General features: G+C 37.7%; 1 protein-coding gene across 3 annotated transcripts in view; it reads left to right on the forward strand.

Moving 5' to 3' along the window:
• The window catches only part of LOC122875723 (protein unc-13 homolog B-like), a 177741-nt gene that overhangs the window by 86027 nt on the left and 73006 nt on the right, over nucleotides 1-18708 (forward strand). The window contains exons 1-2 of one of the 3 annotated variants that reach the window (XM_044195162.1): nucleotides 5302-5833; nucleotides 5969-6057. The exons of the other annotated variants lie outside the window; for them this stretch is intronic. The gene's annotated coding sequence lies outside the window, so the exon portion shown is untranslated. Of the gene's footprint in view, nucleotides 1-5301; nucleotides 5834-5968; nucleotides 6058-18708 lie in introns of those variants that run through there. 3 annotated transcript variants of the gene reach the window in all.

Here is an 18708-nt window from a genome sequence, read left to right on the forward strand (position 1 = left end):
TTCTAAAATTCTCAGTATGGCATCTGTCTTTCTAAAGATTTTCTACCTTTTCCTCTTTTATTTCCTATTACTCCATCATAAACATCAGTCACAGAAACACTGTGGTACCTCCATGTAGTCTTTTTTCGCCTACTGGTTGCTTGACATGTTGCTAATCTAGAAAATTAGCTTCCATTAGTATTCTTGGCAGAGATTTAACCCCTTAACATACAAGTTTTCCCCTTTTGTTTCCTTGCTTTACACTTAAAAATACAAATCACACTGTCTGACATTATCATGTACTTGATCTCAATCCAATCTCTTCTTCTTTGTGGCCCCTCTACCATGGAATGAGTTACCAAACTCGATTCAGTCAGCAGAATTCCTCTCTCTCTTTAGAAAACACTTGAAGACCTATCTCTTCTGAGAGTACTTGCTCACATAATACACTGTCTCTGTACCTCCATCCTTCTCTATCTCTCTCTCAAAAAAACAATTGTCAGTTGCTATGCACTTGTTTTTATGCACGTGTTACTCGATGCACCTGTAGCATTGTGGCACGCGACGGAAAATGGAGTGCTGCAGCACACATTCTCCAAGGCTTCTTCTTGATCTACTGTGGATTGAATTATACCTCATTTGTGGAATATTAATCAAGTGAATATATTCAAATATACTGTATATTCACTGTATCATTTTGTCTCTTCGTTGAGGCTATTATGTTTACACTGAGTGAAATATTCAAACCCAAGGTGTTGAGATGTATATTATGGCTACACCATTTAATCAAATAGAAATATATGATATAAGATGTTTTGTGCATCATTTTGTACACATTTCCCCAAATTCAGCCTGACATATTTTGTATCTTTGGAAAGTTTGGGATCCCCAGTAGATTTTAAAATGCCGTTCTGTGCGTTTGAACAATGTTTGGCTGCACAGCACGAGTTTGTTATGACTTGACCGACAGCAGGCCGCTGCTTATGAACAGATTCAGACTTTTTAATCTCCTCACAGGAGGCCGTGTTTAATCCGAAAAACACTGGTACTTACTAGCTTTTATTAGACAGATAACCAATTATCATAACATTTTTGTTTATAATTATTGTGGCGATAGAATCCCAATTGCATTTTCTTATGCTTTTTGCAGGGTCAAGAAATGAACTCAATGTTTGATAAATAAAAAGAAATGTACACAAGAGATACAAATATACATGTTGACAAATAATCACTGTAATTTATGTTTGACATCTAAGAAGAGCACGGAAACATCAACTAAAAACAATTATTTTTAGTCATTAACAGTTTTTTAACAGAACTATAATAAGAATGCAATTTTTACATGAAACCACAAACACATTTAATCAAGAGGAGAAGAAGGGATAAAAAGACAGACAGAGGGGAAGATTGGTTTGTATCTTTTAGTGATGACGACTCTGTTCAGCATACTAACGACACAGCCCCTCAGAGGGATCCGAGTCCTAACACTGCTGTGTGACATTGGCTGAAAGTCGCAATGGAAATCAGGCCTGTGGGTGGTGTGTGCGTGTGTGTGTGTGTGTGTGTCTTACAAGGATTGCAGGGTCCTCATTTATGCCCTCAAGGGCGCCCGTGTTAAATCAGATGTTTGGCTTCCCCTGAGCCGACTGTCAGCCCTGTGTTTACCACAGTGACACAACCTGGATTTCAATACAAGGGGTGAAGAAACACTCTCACACATCCTCACACGCTCACACATACACCTTGTCATATATTATGCAGATTATTATCTAGTGTCTTCTCTCAGCTGGCTCATTCACAGGCTATAAAAATCACAGATGCAACCAGCAGAGGGGGGAAGAATAGCAAAAAATAAATGTGAAACTTCAATCTCACTCACAGGATTGTGTTAATCTCATTTTAGATAAGAGTCTGAAGTGTCTGAGGAAGAATAAATATCTCTCAAAACTAAAATGGACAATTCTTTATCTGCAATCGTATTACATATACCACATTTTATAGGTTGGGATGAAATTAATTCCAGTCAACAGCAGGATGTCAGATTTTTTTTGTCTGCTCTGCCAGCCGCTGTAGCAGATAACCATCATTTTCTTTCCTATTCAAAATGCCATTTGTCTATTCAGTATATGAAAGTGGTTGAAAAATTTTGTGGTTCACCAGCTGTGCAGCTGGTGGATGAAAGGGTTCCCCTCCCACTAACAACCAGTTTTGTGGGAGAGTACATGTAACATGTACTCAGAGGAATTTTACAGCTTTTTTTACTGAAGGCTGAAGTTATAATTTCTGTTCATGATGATGTTCATGGAAGACCTTAGAAGTTAAGAAGGAAACATGTATTCTGCTGTGTTTGCCTTGTCAGAAATTACCTTGTTGGTACTGGTTGTCAATGTTTACATTGTACACAGTTACATTGGGATATTTGGAAGGGTCCTCTTAGTCCAGGTGCAGCAGGGAGCAACAGATTGCATGTTAATCAATCAGTAAGTCAATCAATCAATCAAGTAAACAAGCATACCTATTACTTTTCCATTCCCTGTCAATGGAGCAGCTCGGCTGAAACGAGTATCCAGTACAGATAATGTACTTTTTACGAGGACGCGCCCCGCCCACTCAGAGTAGGTATACGAATACAGATAATTTAGTTGGTTGAACAGACACAGATAATGGTGTACTCTCTCTCCCCTAGCGTTTAACCACTAAATTATAATGGATTATTTGGATAATTGGTTTACTTTGGACTTGTTTAAAACTGTCTGAGGTTCATGTTATAGGTCCTCATTCCACTGAGGTAAAGCTGCGTCTAGTAGTGTCCCTGTCTTCATTGCCCCTATAAGAAACCCAGTTTGCTAAATCGGGTCTAGGGATTAAGAGAAATCTGGTTACTGCAGCTACATTTCTGATGAAGAGTATTCCTTGGCATTAGACCCTTGAGCAACTTTTTACATGTGAACATGTGCATGAGTAAGTTTCCAAAGCTGCAGAGACAAAAGACAAAAACCGTGTGCTGCTTCACTACAGAGCCTCCTGAAGCTGCAGCATCATATTAGCATTAAGCAGTTTTTTTAATAAAATAAACGTTTAACACACTTTAATTATACCAATATTGTTTCTAAAAAATGGCAGCAGTAGGGAAGAAATCTGATTACATAACAACTGAATGTACAGTAAATAATCTGCATACTAATGTGCTCCCAGTAACCTGGTTTCCTGTGCATGTAAACAGAGTCAGTGATGCTGGGGAGAAAATCCTAACAGATAGGAATTTTTAAAAATACAGTTATGAGGGCCTCGCCTCCATAATGGATGAATGACAACAAAAAGAAGGGCTGTAATCTTATCGCCTCTTCCTCATTAATCTTTTTCCACCCTTTTCCAGCACGATTTGAACACCCACCCTTTGCAAAAGAAGTTTTTCTTTGCCACATAGGAAGAGGTGTTATTTGTAAGAGATTTTTCCTCTTTTCTGCAATGGAAGTGTATATTTTGTAATAATTCATAATCACTTTATAACATGACAGCCCTTCATTTAATTAAGATGAGTGGAAGAGCGTGTAATATACAATAATAAATGTAAATATGAATCAGTTATGCCTTTGGTAGCAGTTACACCTGCTTTATGTTGGATATTGTATTTAATCATGCTTTCCATGACCCATAACAGCAGCATCATTGGTTATTAGTACAATGAGCTTCGTCTTCGAGGCTGATTGCCTTGTCGTGGGCCAAAGGCTACGTAGCCACCGGCCTTTGCTTTGATGCTCTCTTGTGCTAATAGCTTTTTAATGAGCCATAAGTCACATCTCCATCCCATGGCTCCAAAGCATTTTGTGCCTGTATCTCAGCCAAAAAAAAGGGGATGCCTTCATGCTTCAAAGCGGCCGGTTCCACAGCGATATAGAAAGTAGAATACATTATCATAATTTTGACATGAATTATATTGTTGGTTAGCTGATTTTACAGATGGGCATTCACAGGCATTACGTTTGAGAGATACTGTAAGTGTGATTGGGCCAATATAAGTACCACTTGTTATGGTTCTTAAACCCTCTACTTATAAGTAGAGGGTTTAAGAACCATAACAGCTGGTCCGATTAGCCCGTTCACTACAAATACTTACATGTACATACATAATGTTTACTTACTTACCGTTTTCAAATGCAGAGTATACACTTTTAGGTTTTGTAATCCATCAAGTCTGAATTTATTTTTGTTGAAGTCACATTTATGTTGTGAGGTAATTAGTGCTCAAGCAGTAGTCAATTAAACAAGTAGTCGATCTGGCAAAGTTGCCAACTATTTTCCTAATCAATAAATCATTCTTAGTTATAGCGTCTCAAATATGAGGCGTTTTTGTTTTCCCATTTTATGACGGTAAATGGAATATCTTTAGGTTGATTTGTTATATATATTGGGCTATTTATAAAATGTGCTTGACTGTTGGTTGCACAAAGGAAGCAATTTGAAGCCATCACTTTAGGCTCTGGGAACTTGTGATGAATATTTGTGATCTTTTGTTGCAAAATACAGACTAACCAATTATTTATAAATAGAAAAAATAGATTGCTCGCTAATGAAAATAATCATTAGTTGCAGCTGTAGAAGTAATGGCAGTGCAGACTTTTCTAATTATCTGCACTTAAACTGCGTTTCTATGCAATGATCAATGTAACGTTGACAAACAAAACTAACTATGGCTCTGTGAGATTGGGCATATTTGAGACAAAAGTGATGAAGGGGCCGATAGACATACCGACATTGCCATCCCTAGAGCCACGCTGCTTGCATGGCTAAAAATTAAAATTGTTCACACAACCAAAGCAAGTTTCAGAAATCTTCTACTTCATACTGCAAAGGGATTAATAAAAATGTAATGGCTACATGGAATTGTACGACAAATACATCAAACCACCTCTACAGTAGTGCTGTAGCAACTGGGTAATTAATCTATTTTTCGACCATTATAAAATGAATCGACAGTTTTGATAATTGATGAGTCATCTAAGTCATTTATTAAACAAAAATCAAAATTTCTTAAAAATAAGGATTTGTTGCTTTTTTCTGTAATACCGTAGTTTGAATATCTTCTGGACTGTTGGTTGGACAAAACAAGCAGTTTGAAGATGCCCCCTTGGTTTCTGGCATTTTTCACTTACTTGTTACATTTGATGGACAACATGATAAAGTAATTAAGTGGAAAAAAAGATATAATAATTACATGTACCCTTGTATAGCCTGCATTTGAAAACAGTCAGTAAAAATTACAGTTAAAACAGTAAAACCTTGTTGTTATAGTCCTTAAAATAGCTTATGTATTGAGGGCATGTGCATACTGTACTGTAGCTAAGTAGCATATGTGTGGCAGTGTGAGTGCCAGAGTGTGTGAAAAGTGAAATTATGTGAGAAAGAGAGTGGCAGAGATGGGTGAGAGAGAGAAGAGAGTGAGCGCACAAGAAGTGGCACGCCTGTCAGCTGTGCAACAAGCTGCGACCAGTGGAGCTATTGGGAGGAGGAGGGCAGAAGGAAAACCCTGGAAGGAATAAAGATCAATCAGGAGATGTGAGGAAGTGAAATAGTGAGAGGCAGGAAGAAAGAGAGATGAATGAAACAGAGAGAGAGAGAGGAGGAGACTGTTCAGTGTGTGCAGGCTGAGATGGAAAGTGAAATAGATCTCTGGGAAGCGACTCAGTGAGCGCTGTGATCAAGACAGAGAGAGGCGTACAGGAAATACAGGGAAAGTGACAGAGAGTGCTTTGATTGACACGCCCATCATGATAAAAGCAAAGGAGAACCTAGCAATTTGTTTTCCTTTTTGATTCATGTTTGATCTTCTAAATTCTTCTGATTTATTGTGGAGGTGAGTGAATCGCACTACGAGGGGGGTGTTAATTAGTTTTCTCAACACGCTGCTTCAAAGCTTTTTGTCTTGCATATCTTTAAAAATGACGTAAAGAGGTGCAATCAATCTCTGAATGTTCTTTGGGGATTGTAGATGCTGTGTTGACCGATGCTTGGATTGTGCTGTAAAACTTGGCTCTGATTCTTGTTTTACCACCTTGGCTCAGCTTCTTTCTCCATGAGGTAGGTTTTCTGTTTTCACTTGAGGAATCAGAAAGTGCGTGGCAATATATATCATTTTTATTTTATTATTTTATTTTATTAAAATGACAGATATATAGTTTTTTAAGTAACCTGTAAAACGATAAAGACATTTGAGGAATCTCTAGGGGTTGGAGTTGATAAAGAGATCGATCATACATAATAAACCTGGGAATTTTCTTCATGCGAGGAGATCTAATGTGCTTATTGGCCCCTTGGGATCTTAGAAGACCCCATGATTATTCATGGTATAGGATCTGAATGTGATATGTGTGATCGAAAGTGTTGGAGTAAGTGCTGAAAAAAGAAACACATTTCCTGTCTTTTCCCACATTGCACCATCATGTCATAAATTCTATTTTTAGAAGGCTGCTCAAACAAAATCAGAGTAATTGTGCACTTTTCTCTCCCTAAGCCCTCAAGCTATCATTTTATTCCATGTGCTGAGTGAGCATTTATACCGTATCTCTCTCGTTCCCTGCCCCTACCAATCTGGCTTGGCATTGAGATTGCAGACAATATTTAAGCAGAAAAAAAAGGGTTTTTTTATCCTCCAACTCAGTGCAGCCTCTCCAAAACAGCTCACTGTGTGGGTACAGTAGTCGTGATCCCCACTCGTGGTGTGTGGAGGGTGTGAGTGTGTTGAGGTTTTGGTGAGCTCCTGGGCGTCTCCAGAAGCTCCAGGCTGCAGCTCCAAACAGTGATAATTAATAAATTAATCAGCAGCATTGCTTCATTACATTAATTCTCAACCTGCAGGTCAGGACCTTCAGTGGGTTGTGAGATGACACTGGAGGAGTGATTTATGTAATATGAATAAGTATATTTCTAATTTAGATGTGTTTAATCATCCTTTTTAATCTTTGTGGTAAATGCATTTTTCATGTGATATGCTTAGCAGCCTTCAGGGCATCTTTCAGTAATTAAAAGTAAGTAAAAGTAAAATAAGCTGTAAAGGAGAGATTGGAATAATGACTTGGCAGCAAAGTTCATCATCTTTATGTTTATTTCCTCAACTGGGGGTCGCTGTGAGACATTCTTTTGTTAATAGCTGCAGGGCTTCCAGTAATTGATTTGAACGACTGGCAACTACAGATGAGGCAGTAGTTTTAGTAGTCAGATAATTGAGCTTGTGACTGAAGGGTTGAGTGTAAATCCCAGCTGCCAGATGTGGGCAGAGGGATGTGAGTAAGCATTGATGTAGGTTTGGGGTTTGTTAGAGGAAAAGAGTACCAGGGATGACATGAAAAAGACAGAGTGTGGGGATAACATGCAGGGAAGGAAGCTTCTTTGGTCTTTTTTGGTGTGTTTTTTTTTTTACATAAACACATAACATAGACAAACAATCAAGATATGGATTCCTTAGATATGGGTTTTTCTTGTTTTTTGTTTTTGTTTTTTTTTATTGTGAACAAGATACATGCTGAGCAAGACATTTTATAGTTGAACAATCAACCCTTTCTGCTTTCTGATGGACGAACTATGTAATGGTGACACTGTTTCTAAATGACCTCAAATTTGGTATTTCTGTACTGCAATTTCTTGTTACTTATTGGCCAGCATATACACTGTCAGAACTGTCTGAAATGTCAGGGTTTATTATTTTAAACCCATGACATTGTCTAGTTAGAGACCAGATTGCAGATTCATAGATTGTCTACAAATTTCTTTTGACATTTCATATTTCTGTCTGGCTTCAAATATCTTCTGGCTGACCTCTTTGCATTTACTCCTCTGACTGACAGACGATGAAAATAATCTCCAACTCGCACACCAACGCTGACCTCGCTAATTGTTTGTGGCCATGCATGAGGAGATGCCAAAACGGTGAAAGACTACAATGATTTGTATGCTGTCAATCAAGCAGCATGTGCATGAACTGTAGGGCAGGCCGAGGGTTGTGGAGGTGGCTGGGTTTACCCTGCACAGGCATTCATAGAGTAGTCACATTGACATTTATATGTGCAAATGAGTATACACTCATTAAAAAAATAATCAACATTACATTTTATGCCTGCCTGGGTAGCTCATGTACCTCTAAACTTGTGATAAACAGTTTAACTTATAGACATTTTGGAGTGAAGATAGATGTAGCATGAGATTATTTCATCCAGTCCTCACTTCTTCAAGGTTTTGATTTAGGGTTCTGAGCTTGTTTTGAAGGTTAAAATGAGAATTCAGATTATAGGGTAAGGATTTAACTTTGGACTTAGTTCAGATTTTACATTAGAAGGTTTAAACTGGTGACTGAACTGGTCAGTCAGAACAAATAAACAAAGCAAAAAGAGCAAGGCAGGCAGGTAGAAGATTAGAGCCTATGGAAACAATATATAGAAAAGTCCTTGTAAGAATAGAAATACAAGGATGTATGTGTGTGTTTAGTGGGAGTATGTCTAGTTCTGTCCAGACATGACAGGTGATGAATGGGTTGATGCCCTGAAGCAGATACAGCAAGGAAATAGAGACAACAAGGGTCAGTGTGTACAGCGGTACCTTAACATTAAATGAGTTGAGGGATGAAGGGATGGCTCGGTTTCCTGTAGGGATAGAGGCAACGAGAATAAGAACAGGGCAGGAGTGGATGAGAAATGGAAGTGTGAGATCACCTTTATATTTGAGGTGTGGTTTGACAGAAAGATTACAGATGATGATAGTACCGTCTCTAGTATCCAGTCAACATTGACTCAAAGAGATTATTATTATCGGTATTTATTTATAGGCATATGAATACAAATATATATATGAATACAAATAGTGTAATATTATAAGCCAGTACTATCAAATACAAGAAACTCTACTCTAAATTGATTTTCAATCCTCATATTTAAAAGTATGTAACTGTAGAACTGTGGAGTTTTCCTGTACACAAACAGCAAAATGAAAACTGCAAAATTCCAGGCCTAACAACTGCGTCAAATACATTTTTTTCCTCATAAAACATTTGCAAAGCTAGTTATTTTTAATATTTTGATATCAATGTTTACATCAGCTAGCAGTTTCATTCTTTGCTTTTTGAACATGCATTGCTATGGGGTTTTTTTTGCCACATTACTGCCTCCAACTGTTGGCAGGATTGTATATTACGTCACCTGTTAACTGATCATGCATATGTGCAACCCTTGTGTGCATAGGCTTTTAAGCAAAAGGTAAACGTGCATAATTTTTAAGGGTTTAGGATGAGTTCATATGATGTGGCTGCATTCTAAATATTCAAAGGCAGGGCAAAAGCCTTCTTTAATCGCCTCTTTCTGGCTATAGCCCACTGCCCCCCCCAATATTTCTTCAAAAACTCTCTGCTTCCAACGCGATGAATCGTATAAATGGGGAAAACGGTACACACTTTCGAACAGTCCTTAAAGGCATTCATGGTGTTGCAGTCAATTGTACACACAAAAAGTGACAGAACTGTGAAGAAGGAAAAACGAGAGTTTGAGAAAGAAGTTCAAAGATTGTCGGATGCAGCCTCCCCAAAAGGTGTGAGACACAAGTTTTTCAGATGCGGTTCGCCAATCCGACAAGCACTTTGTTTAAAGCATACTGAACCTTTACAAATTTTTGATTGGTACAACTGACTACAGGTTTATGGTAGTTCTACTTTAGGCTTGATTGGCTTGAAGTCAAAACTTTTTCGACTTTCATGAAAAACGAAAAACGACAAACCGGTTTTAAACATTGACTTAGCAGCAGTTGAAGCTCCAGGCAGCATTCTCCACAACCATCAATTCATCACAGCCAGCTGAAAGGAAAAGCTTTCTGTTCAGAACAGAGGTTTATTCCTGAATTGGCAGGGCCAACAAGCAGCATTGTTGTTTGGCATCTCTGAAATGGCTGAGAGAAAGCTAAATCAATTAGCCTAAGGAGGCCGTGCATTGTCATTCGCATCGGGTTACTGGTGGCGGGCGGCCAACAATGGTTCATGAAACAGGAAAGGATTGAGGGGAGGGAGAGGGAGCAGGTCTGGCTTATTCGATTTGTTCAGGAAAGTGATTACAGCTTCCGCTTCCCAACAACCCTTCCTCCCTCTCTGCATGTTAGCTGCGAAAGGACAGTGACACACCTTGCCAGGGTGTTCCTCCTGGCTGCTTTTACAGCTTTGCTTGAGAGCCCATCAGAGCCTTCAGGTGCAAACGCGCTACCTTATATAGCAATCTGTTTATGCTGCAAACTGAATTTCCTTGTACTGCCACTAGCAGGGTGGTGGCCCATGTTTGTGCGTGATTGTGCGTGTGTGTGTGTGTGTGTGTAAGATTAATAGAAAGGAGGCCTGCTTATGTCTGTCTACACATGATATACTGAATGTGTGTGTGTGGGTGTGTGGTCTGCAGTGTGTTTGAGAAATGACTGATGGAATTAGACGGAGGTGGAGTGGCGATGATAAATCAATTAGAGTGCGCAGGAGAATTAGGCTAATGAAGGTGACAGCAGGGCCAATGTCCCACTCAGCCTTGGCTCAGTCCTTTGGGTGGGTCTGTACGGGTGCACACATGTGTGTTCTTACTGGATCCTACTCAGGAGTAATGGTGCATTTTGTCTTTTATCTGGGTCTAAGCTTTAACCAGTGTTTTGATTAAGATAATGGATAAAACACTCCAATCCCATTTGATTTCAACGTGAGATAGTATACAACCTTGAGACGAGTGACAGCATTGGTCGTTTGTTCAAATGCCTTAAACTACATTTATTTATGTTTACCTGACAAGGACCTGTGATTTATGACTTTTATATCTGAGAACCAAAGGTGGAAGTAGCATTATGTTGTTATAGTCTCTGCAAAACTACAGAGAAGAGTCTGTAGTCCCATGACCCTAACCTTGCAGTCATCATAGCCAGTGCTTAAAAGTCTCTCTTCCCAGTAGCAGAGACATGGGGAAGCTAGCTTGCATCACAATTGCACCTACATTGAAGACAAAACAAGGACAAAAACCACAGTGTGTTGTATGCAGCAAACTACTTAGCTAGTATGAATTCTCTTCTTTTTATGCTTTTCTTTTAGTTTCATTTCCCCTTTCTTGATATTATTTAACATACTAACATGCTATAAAGGAAAACACTGCTTTAGAAGCCTAAATTAGCTTGAATGCTGTTGCATTGGCTTTAATGGCATTGGTTTTCCAGCCCTCTTGTTGCTGTACAGTTTATTTCATTGGGTTTTAAGCCATATACCCTATTTTGTGAAATAGAATTACATTGATGTAAAGTTGGCCATAGTGTGGATTGTGACTTAATGACTATGGGGAAACCCTTATACAAGACCAATTGGTAAACTTGGTCCTAAAGAATTTGTGATCTGGAGATTGGAGCTTTTCCTGCTCTTGCCTTCATTTTAAGTCACTCAGGCAGAGAAGAACAGTAATTGTACATTAAATCTTAAACGATTCCACTTGCAAAACATATTGTCTTGATTTTCCTCTAGTACTCACTCCATCTATTTACATCTAAATTTACCCCTGTCATTGCTATCTGTTTTTTGCTCTTTGAAACAGCTGTTATCATGCTTTTCTTCTTGTCTCTTTCTCTTTCTGTCTCTCTTTCTCAGCCAGCTGCCCACTATTCTTTCAGCTGTCATTCTTTTCTTCAGGATTCAAGCCCCCTCCTAATAGTGGTATTTATTTTCTGTCAGGCACTCTTTGTCCCAAACAGAATAGCATGCTCATTACACACGTTTAAGATGCTTGTGAGCATGTGCTTCTTACATAGAAACACACTCAAATTCTCCCTGTAGAATTTTTACCAATCAGCTGTAGTTATGTACTTTCCTGGGTCCATTGTGTATTTTTCTTATACTCGTGGATAAGTGGCTGGATTTATATTACATTTTATCGAGAGATTTCCACAACAGCTATAGGAGATATCAACGGTAAAAGCTGATTTTGATATCCTCTCCTCATTGTCAAAGATCTTGTTGTTAGAATCACCATTTTCTGAGTTTTCAGAAATCATAAAGAGAAAAATCCTCAGAGGAGATGCATGTTGTAACTCCAACTTTTAATCAATGACAAGTTTTAATGTTGTGAAGTTCGAATAGTGATTTGCTATTTTTTATGGCACTTTTAATAAATTAGAATGCAAACAAGCAAAACCACAATACTAAAACATATTTGTCAATGAGAAAAAAATATTCAGTAGCTTTAACACCCTCTATTTAGCACTTATACGCACTATATAAACAATTAATAAATTGTTTAACACACTACAATATAGTTGTAAGCAGCTATGAAGACATAATTAATGTAATTACATTTGAAGCATCTATAAATGGTGTATACACAGATAATTAAAACATGTATTCATATTTTACATGATTATAAAATATGAAGTATGTGTGTCATACGTATGTATTCAATATATTTATTAATGAAATATTTATTTATCAATACTTCATCTTTATTCTCAATGACAACGGAGCTAAATACAACGGCTGAAGGCCATGAGATGTGGCTGAAAGCCCCGGAAGAAATTCAATAATGGAACTTTGAGTTAAGACTTTTTTGTCAAACCACTATTTCCAAGGTCAAGAGTGAACCTTCAAACTCAACATTTCTTCATGAGTTTTGAAGACATTTATAAGCTGTTTTAAATGCGCCTGTAAATGATCAGTACATCGGTATAGACACTCTTTAGCACTTGGTTGGCACACCAAAAGGTCAATAACAGTTTCATCTATGTTCCTTCTTCAGAAGTCCAAATCTTGTCCTGCTGGATCTTCCTAATGTTTTACTATACGGGGTGGATTTATGCTTTAGTTACAGAAAAGCATCGAAGAGATTAAATCATTTTGCCACGGCCAATGGTCATTTTTATAGTTAATTGTGTGTAGGGACATGCTCTGCCTTTTGGGGCTATTTTGTTCAGGGATATAGTGCTTGTAATGTTTATTGATAGATAGGTTTCTCTTTTGGAACATTCTTTATTGATGTGATGTGGTTTCCATTGTAAACAACCTACGATCGGCATCTAACCTGCATTACTACTACATATAGTTGTTTTTAATGTCATAGAAACGGAGAAACCAGACCAGTCCTTCTATTTGTTAAGTGTACATGTAGTTTGGTTATTTTCTATAACGTGTAACTTGATGCAAGGTATCATGGAAACATATGTTGGCTGCTAACGCTGATGATTGACCTATAGTCTGAATGTGATATTGACAGAAGGGCAGAACTGTTTTCCTGGTTAGGAGAGCATTTAAGATGCTGATCAATAAGTTTACAGCCTTTGAAAAGGAAACATGCTGAGGAGCTTTTACAAGTCCCTTGGACCAGTCAAGAAGAAAGCCATTTACCAAGAGGGCTTTGACTAAACTGATGAGCTCAGTCAGATTCCTGGCAGAACAATTGCAGTGCCCTTCATTCAGAATATAAATTCGCCATTCAACACTTGTCTGGCTCATAAGCCAGTCTTACTGTAATGTGTCAATGCAGGCAAGATAAACAAAAGCAGCAGTACACTTGGCTTTGTCAAGGTAAAAGTATTGTCAATAGGTATGTTGGTAAATAATAATATGGAAGAAAAGATTAGATCACTTTCACTCAATGTAACAGCAGTGACTTATGACATTTTCACAAGGTTTCCACTAAATGCAACAGATCAAGGTCAATTTGAGGTTTGAGTCTTGGTGCATGTGTAGAGATTCAGCCAAAATCTGGAGTTTTTCCTTTTAACAACATTGTGATGTGGTTTGTTAAGAGGCAGATCATTATATACCTCAGCTACAGGAAATAATACCAAAGTGTATGTTTATATGAGTAGACAATGTTGTTTGCTGTTTGACTATCGTTCCATGGTTTTGTGCTTAAAGGGATAAAGCATTTATCCATGATTAGTCAACACTAGCTTCTTTAACCACGAAAACAATCTTTGTCTAACCTTAACTAAGTATTTTCGTTGCCTAAATGCAATGAGACCTTAACCATACAGTTGGCAGATCATAAAATGCTCATATGAGTCATTTTGGAAGAACCACATGAATTGTTTGACACTGATAGATTGCCTATTTAGTCCCTTATGTATGAGGACTTGTTGCAAAATGAAACCACAAACTGCACTAACTAATATTCAGCTATGAGTTTCCATGTTTTCTAATCTCTAGAAGCCCCAAATTGTTAAATTATAGCAAAGAATGTAGCTAAGTCCATTTTGCATTACTAAAGCTTTTGATTTGATCCCCTTTAGTACCCATGTAACAAAATCTGTACCATCACAGAATGACAGGATACCAAACCTTTGTCCAGTAAACAAAGTACTTATGTCAATGTGACTGTGATTTATCTGCCCCAGTTTGCTTGTAATCGGACAAAGAGCAAACCAAATACAAAATTGCAGCAACAAAAATGGTCAACAATTTTTTAGACCAAATAAATTCAACTGTAGTTGTGTGCAAATGCTGCTCAATCCTCAAATGGGAAATTGACACACAGCCAGGCAAGTTTCTATTCTATTCTACATGTGTCACTGGGACTGAGGCAAACAGTCAGGGAGGAAGGAGGCCAACGGTCTTGGAAGCCAAATCTACGACTTGTTCCAAACTTTGCTCCTCATTTCATTTTTATATTACCCAACTTTACTGCCGCAAGCTTCAAATCATAAACTATGAATGCACTTGGAAGTCACAGCAAGGTAACAATACATCCACACTTGAGTAGACACACCCTAGTTAAATTAAGTCTGAGAAAGTGCTGTTTCACGCCACAGTCATGATATACTGGATTTAGAGTAAAATATGAGGTGCAGATAGAGTTTAAAATCACCTTGTGGCTACATGTACGGCATGTGGAAACTTTGTCTAGGCGTCCATGTCTTTTTTTGTAGATATAAATCTTTTACGACTTGTGGACCAATGCAGGAAACAAAGCAGTGAATCAACCAATTCTGATGTTTTTTCCCCCTCCGGATCTAGATCAGGAAGGCATAATTACATTGTTTAATTTTAAATTACCTTATGAAAACAAGGAGTAATTGACCTTAACCACTGTTATTTTGGATGTGGCCATTCCAACGAGTTAAACGTAAACATCTCTAAGTTGACATCCCATTCTTCTACTTTTACTGCTGTGACATGAATGCATGCTGCAGCATTATTCACCAGAGAGGAAGAGGTAAATCTCCAAAGCAATCCTTGTCATTTGCTGGCACTGAAGCAGACACTCAGAAAATCTCCCCTTTTGGCTCAAGTATGAGTTTCTGCTTTGGGTCGTGTCCAATGTGAAATAACAGATGAAGAAAGCAAGGGATCGTTGCCAACAGAAGACATAAATAATAAAAATAATATAAAGGAGAACAAGGAGCAGGAGATGCAGAGAGATGAATAAACTAAATAATATAAAGGAGCTATCTTTTGTATTGTTATGCAAATTGTAGGTTTTGATGATAAGACTTTTGACCATGGGTTGCACAAAGAAACAGAACAAGCATCATATTTATAGAGGTCTTGGAGTCATGACACGGTTAAGAGACCCTTGCACCTGCCCAGAGCTTCCTCCCATCCTCCCTATAGCTCACTAATCAGTAGGGCTGGATGGGGATGATGGGGCTTCCTAACCTGCCATCAGCCAGCTGCTCTCCACAAGACTCCCAGGAAGAAAAAAAAAACAAAGCAGTGTGAAGCAGTCGTGGTGATGCTGGCAGTAAGCAAAAGCATTATCATATTTTTCTGCCATAAGAAAAGGTTGAAGAAAAGTCACCCTTAGAGCAGCATGTTGACAGTTTGTCAGGTAAAGCTCCTGAAAACATGGTTTCATCATCATCATCATTATTTGTGACATCAACAAACCTGCATCCACATAAATGAATAATAACACTCAAAACTCTGCTAATCTGCTTTAGCATTATTTCTGAGAAATCATATTTTTTCTGTCTGGTTGGTATGATGTATAGCTCTAAATACTACAATACACATGAGCCTCAGCTGCTGTTGCCATGCAGGAGAAACTAGGAGCCAGGAGCACATTCTGAATGCTTTGTCTTTGCAGTTCGAACAAAATATAGATGCCAAATTCATCCACAATTTACCCAGAATCTGAAACTGATTTAAACTGTTGAATTATTATTTCACTGGGTTTCTACAAAGCATAATCTTTATCTTCTGAAATTAATGCCACACGTAACACAATTTTAAGCTCAGTGAATGAGTGTCTCACAAAAATTCTCCTTGGGAGTCGTAGTTGACTTCTCTTCTTATGCTTTTTATGTTTACAGGCTTGTACCTTTGACTTTTTATCAAAGAACCAGATCTTTTCTCACACATTTGCTCATCTTCTGTACTGATGTTTCAAGCAGGAGAGTTTCATTCCAAACCAAGTCTCAGAAGTGTGCCAACTTTCAGTCACCTAACATTGTGTATGAAGAAAATTAAGCAGACCTTTACATCCTGAACCAAGGACACCCAAAAGAATTATAGTGTGCTCATGCTGCTTTGTAAGAAGCAGACTAAGAAAACAGGTTTTCAGAGCCTTACATTTATTCATACATTCAGAATTGTAAGCAACAAGCTTGACTGCTGCTCTTAAGTGTAAAAGTTTCTACAGTGTAGTAACTTATGTAAACTGAGTCAGAACATATATGCCTTAATGTGGTGGCTGGTCTGCCCTCAGGGCGGGATTGATTTAAGTTTGACTATTACATTTTTCATCCTACTTCCCTATTCACAATGTCTTGTTCACTAGCTTTCCTAACACTAAGTATCTACAGAACAGTTCCCAAAGTCTTCTATAATCTCCCTAAATTAAATTAAAAATACTTAATCTTTTTCATTATTTCCTTTACTAAAACTTAGTACAGTGCCAGAAGGGGATAAAGAATGACTAAGAAGGACTGTTCTGGCAAAAGATTTTACTCTCCTTTGGGTTTATCCAAGCTCGGCTACAGTGTAAACAGCCAATAATATAGAATTTTAGGGGTATCATCTAAGTAATCTAGCCTTAGTTATTAAATAATAGTTGAGCCAAAATCCTGCCAAAATCTTGGCTGTGGTCTAACATATATCCCCTTAGTCTTTGGCATTAAAAAAGTATGAAAACCCTTGTGTTGTAACACGCCAGGAAACATTTCTGTTAATTTAAGATTGCTACTGTTTTCAAGTGTCTGATAATAAACATTACATTTAAATTTAAGGTATTTAGTTCGGCTCCTGACCAGAGACTTACCAAAAGTAGGTTTCAGCGTCTTGGTAATCAACATTACAAACAGCCAATTCTAAAAAGTCCAAAGGTCAGAGTTACAGTACCTCTGTGACCACAGAAAGTCCCGTAAAACAGAAGTGTCTGGAAAATGCATTTAAAAACAATTTAAGCTAAGGAAAGAAGAAGATATTTCTTTTTATAAGCAATAAGAACAAAACAGAAGAAAAGGGATAGATAGATTTATATTTATTATTATTTATATTCTTTTAGGTGGCACATTAGAATCATAAACAGATTAGTATAGTTATAGTTAATTATAGATCAATTACTTGATTAGTTGATCAACAGAAAAATAATTGCCAAATATTTTGATAACTGAATAATTGTTTCAGTCATTTTTCAACCAAAAATGCCAACACTCTTTAGTTCCAGCTTCTCATTTGTGAGGATTTGCTGCTTTTTTTTCTCTCGTGTGATAGTTAATTGAATATCTTTCAGTTTTGGACTGTTGGTTATACAAAACAAGACACGTCAGCTTGGGCTTTCGGAAACTGTGATGGGCATTTTCCGATCGGTCAAACAATTATTTGATTGATCAAGAATTAAACAGCAGATTAATTTATAGTGAAAATAATGGTTAGTTGCAGCCCTAATATGGTATAGCCTCAGTGACATAAACCTTTCTCCTACCATGCAGGCTAGAGTTCTTATTGTACATATTCACCTAATCTATGGCAAAACAGATAGTCACAAAATCTGAAGCATTTTAGGCACAACTTGTACAACTGGTCTGTAGGTTTTGATAATTTGGCTATCTGTCTGTAATCTCAGCAAAGACCAAGCAAAGGATCTGTGTCAGTTGGCCTTTTTAAATTAAGTTGTAGCTCCAGCAGATAGGGTTCTCTGCTATGTGTTTATTGTGACTGAAATTTTCCATGTCTGTCCTCAAAAATCCCCCATAATGGTCTCCAATTAAGCTTTAATCACTTATCTTGGTGTGCTCCTTCAACGGACCCTTGCTAGTAGTTGCACATATTTATATTATTGCTTGTTTAATAAAAAAAGTCTTTTTTTCAATTAACTTATCAAGTAATTAACCTGTACTCCAATATAGCCCGCCTACACAGTAACATTCATCAAGAGGAAAGCCCACCATGTGCTCTGAGTGTTTTCATGAAAACGGATGATTATTATTAATGTTTAAGAACTAATAAATCACAGAGAAAAACGCATATTCAGCCTGCATATTTAAAGCTGGTAAACACTGGCTCCCCTTTTTATTCTATTGTGTTCTATTTTTCGCATGAATGAGCGCGCACGCTCCTCTGTCCCAGTGTTTTCCTATTTACACAACATTTTATTTGAGTTTGTACTTTTAAAGTTGACATATTAGATCTGAGCAGGATAGTACTGTTTCTTTCATGATAGCGAAGAGGTTTATCTCAATTAAAGAAGGAATACAACATATTCCTCAAATGTCTTTTCCCCAGTTTTCAATTGGCTTGGATGTTACAGT

This window comes from Siniperca chuatsi, linkage group LG5 (genome assembly GCF_020085105.1).
Source record: "Siniperca chuatsi isolate FFG_IHB_CAS linkage group LG5, ASM2008510v1, whole genome shotgun sequence".
In the NCBI taxonomy this organism is placed as follows: domain Eukaryota; kingdom Metazoa; phylum Chordata; class Actinopteri; order Centrarchiformes; family Sinipercidae; genus Siniperca; species Siniperca chuatsi.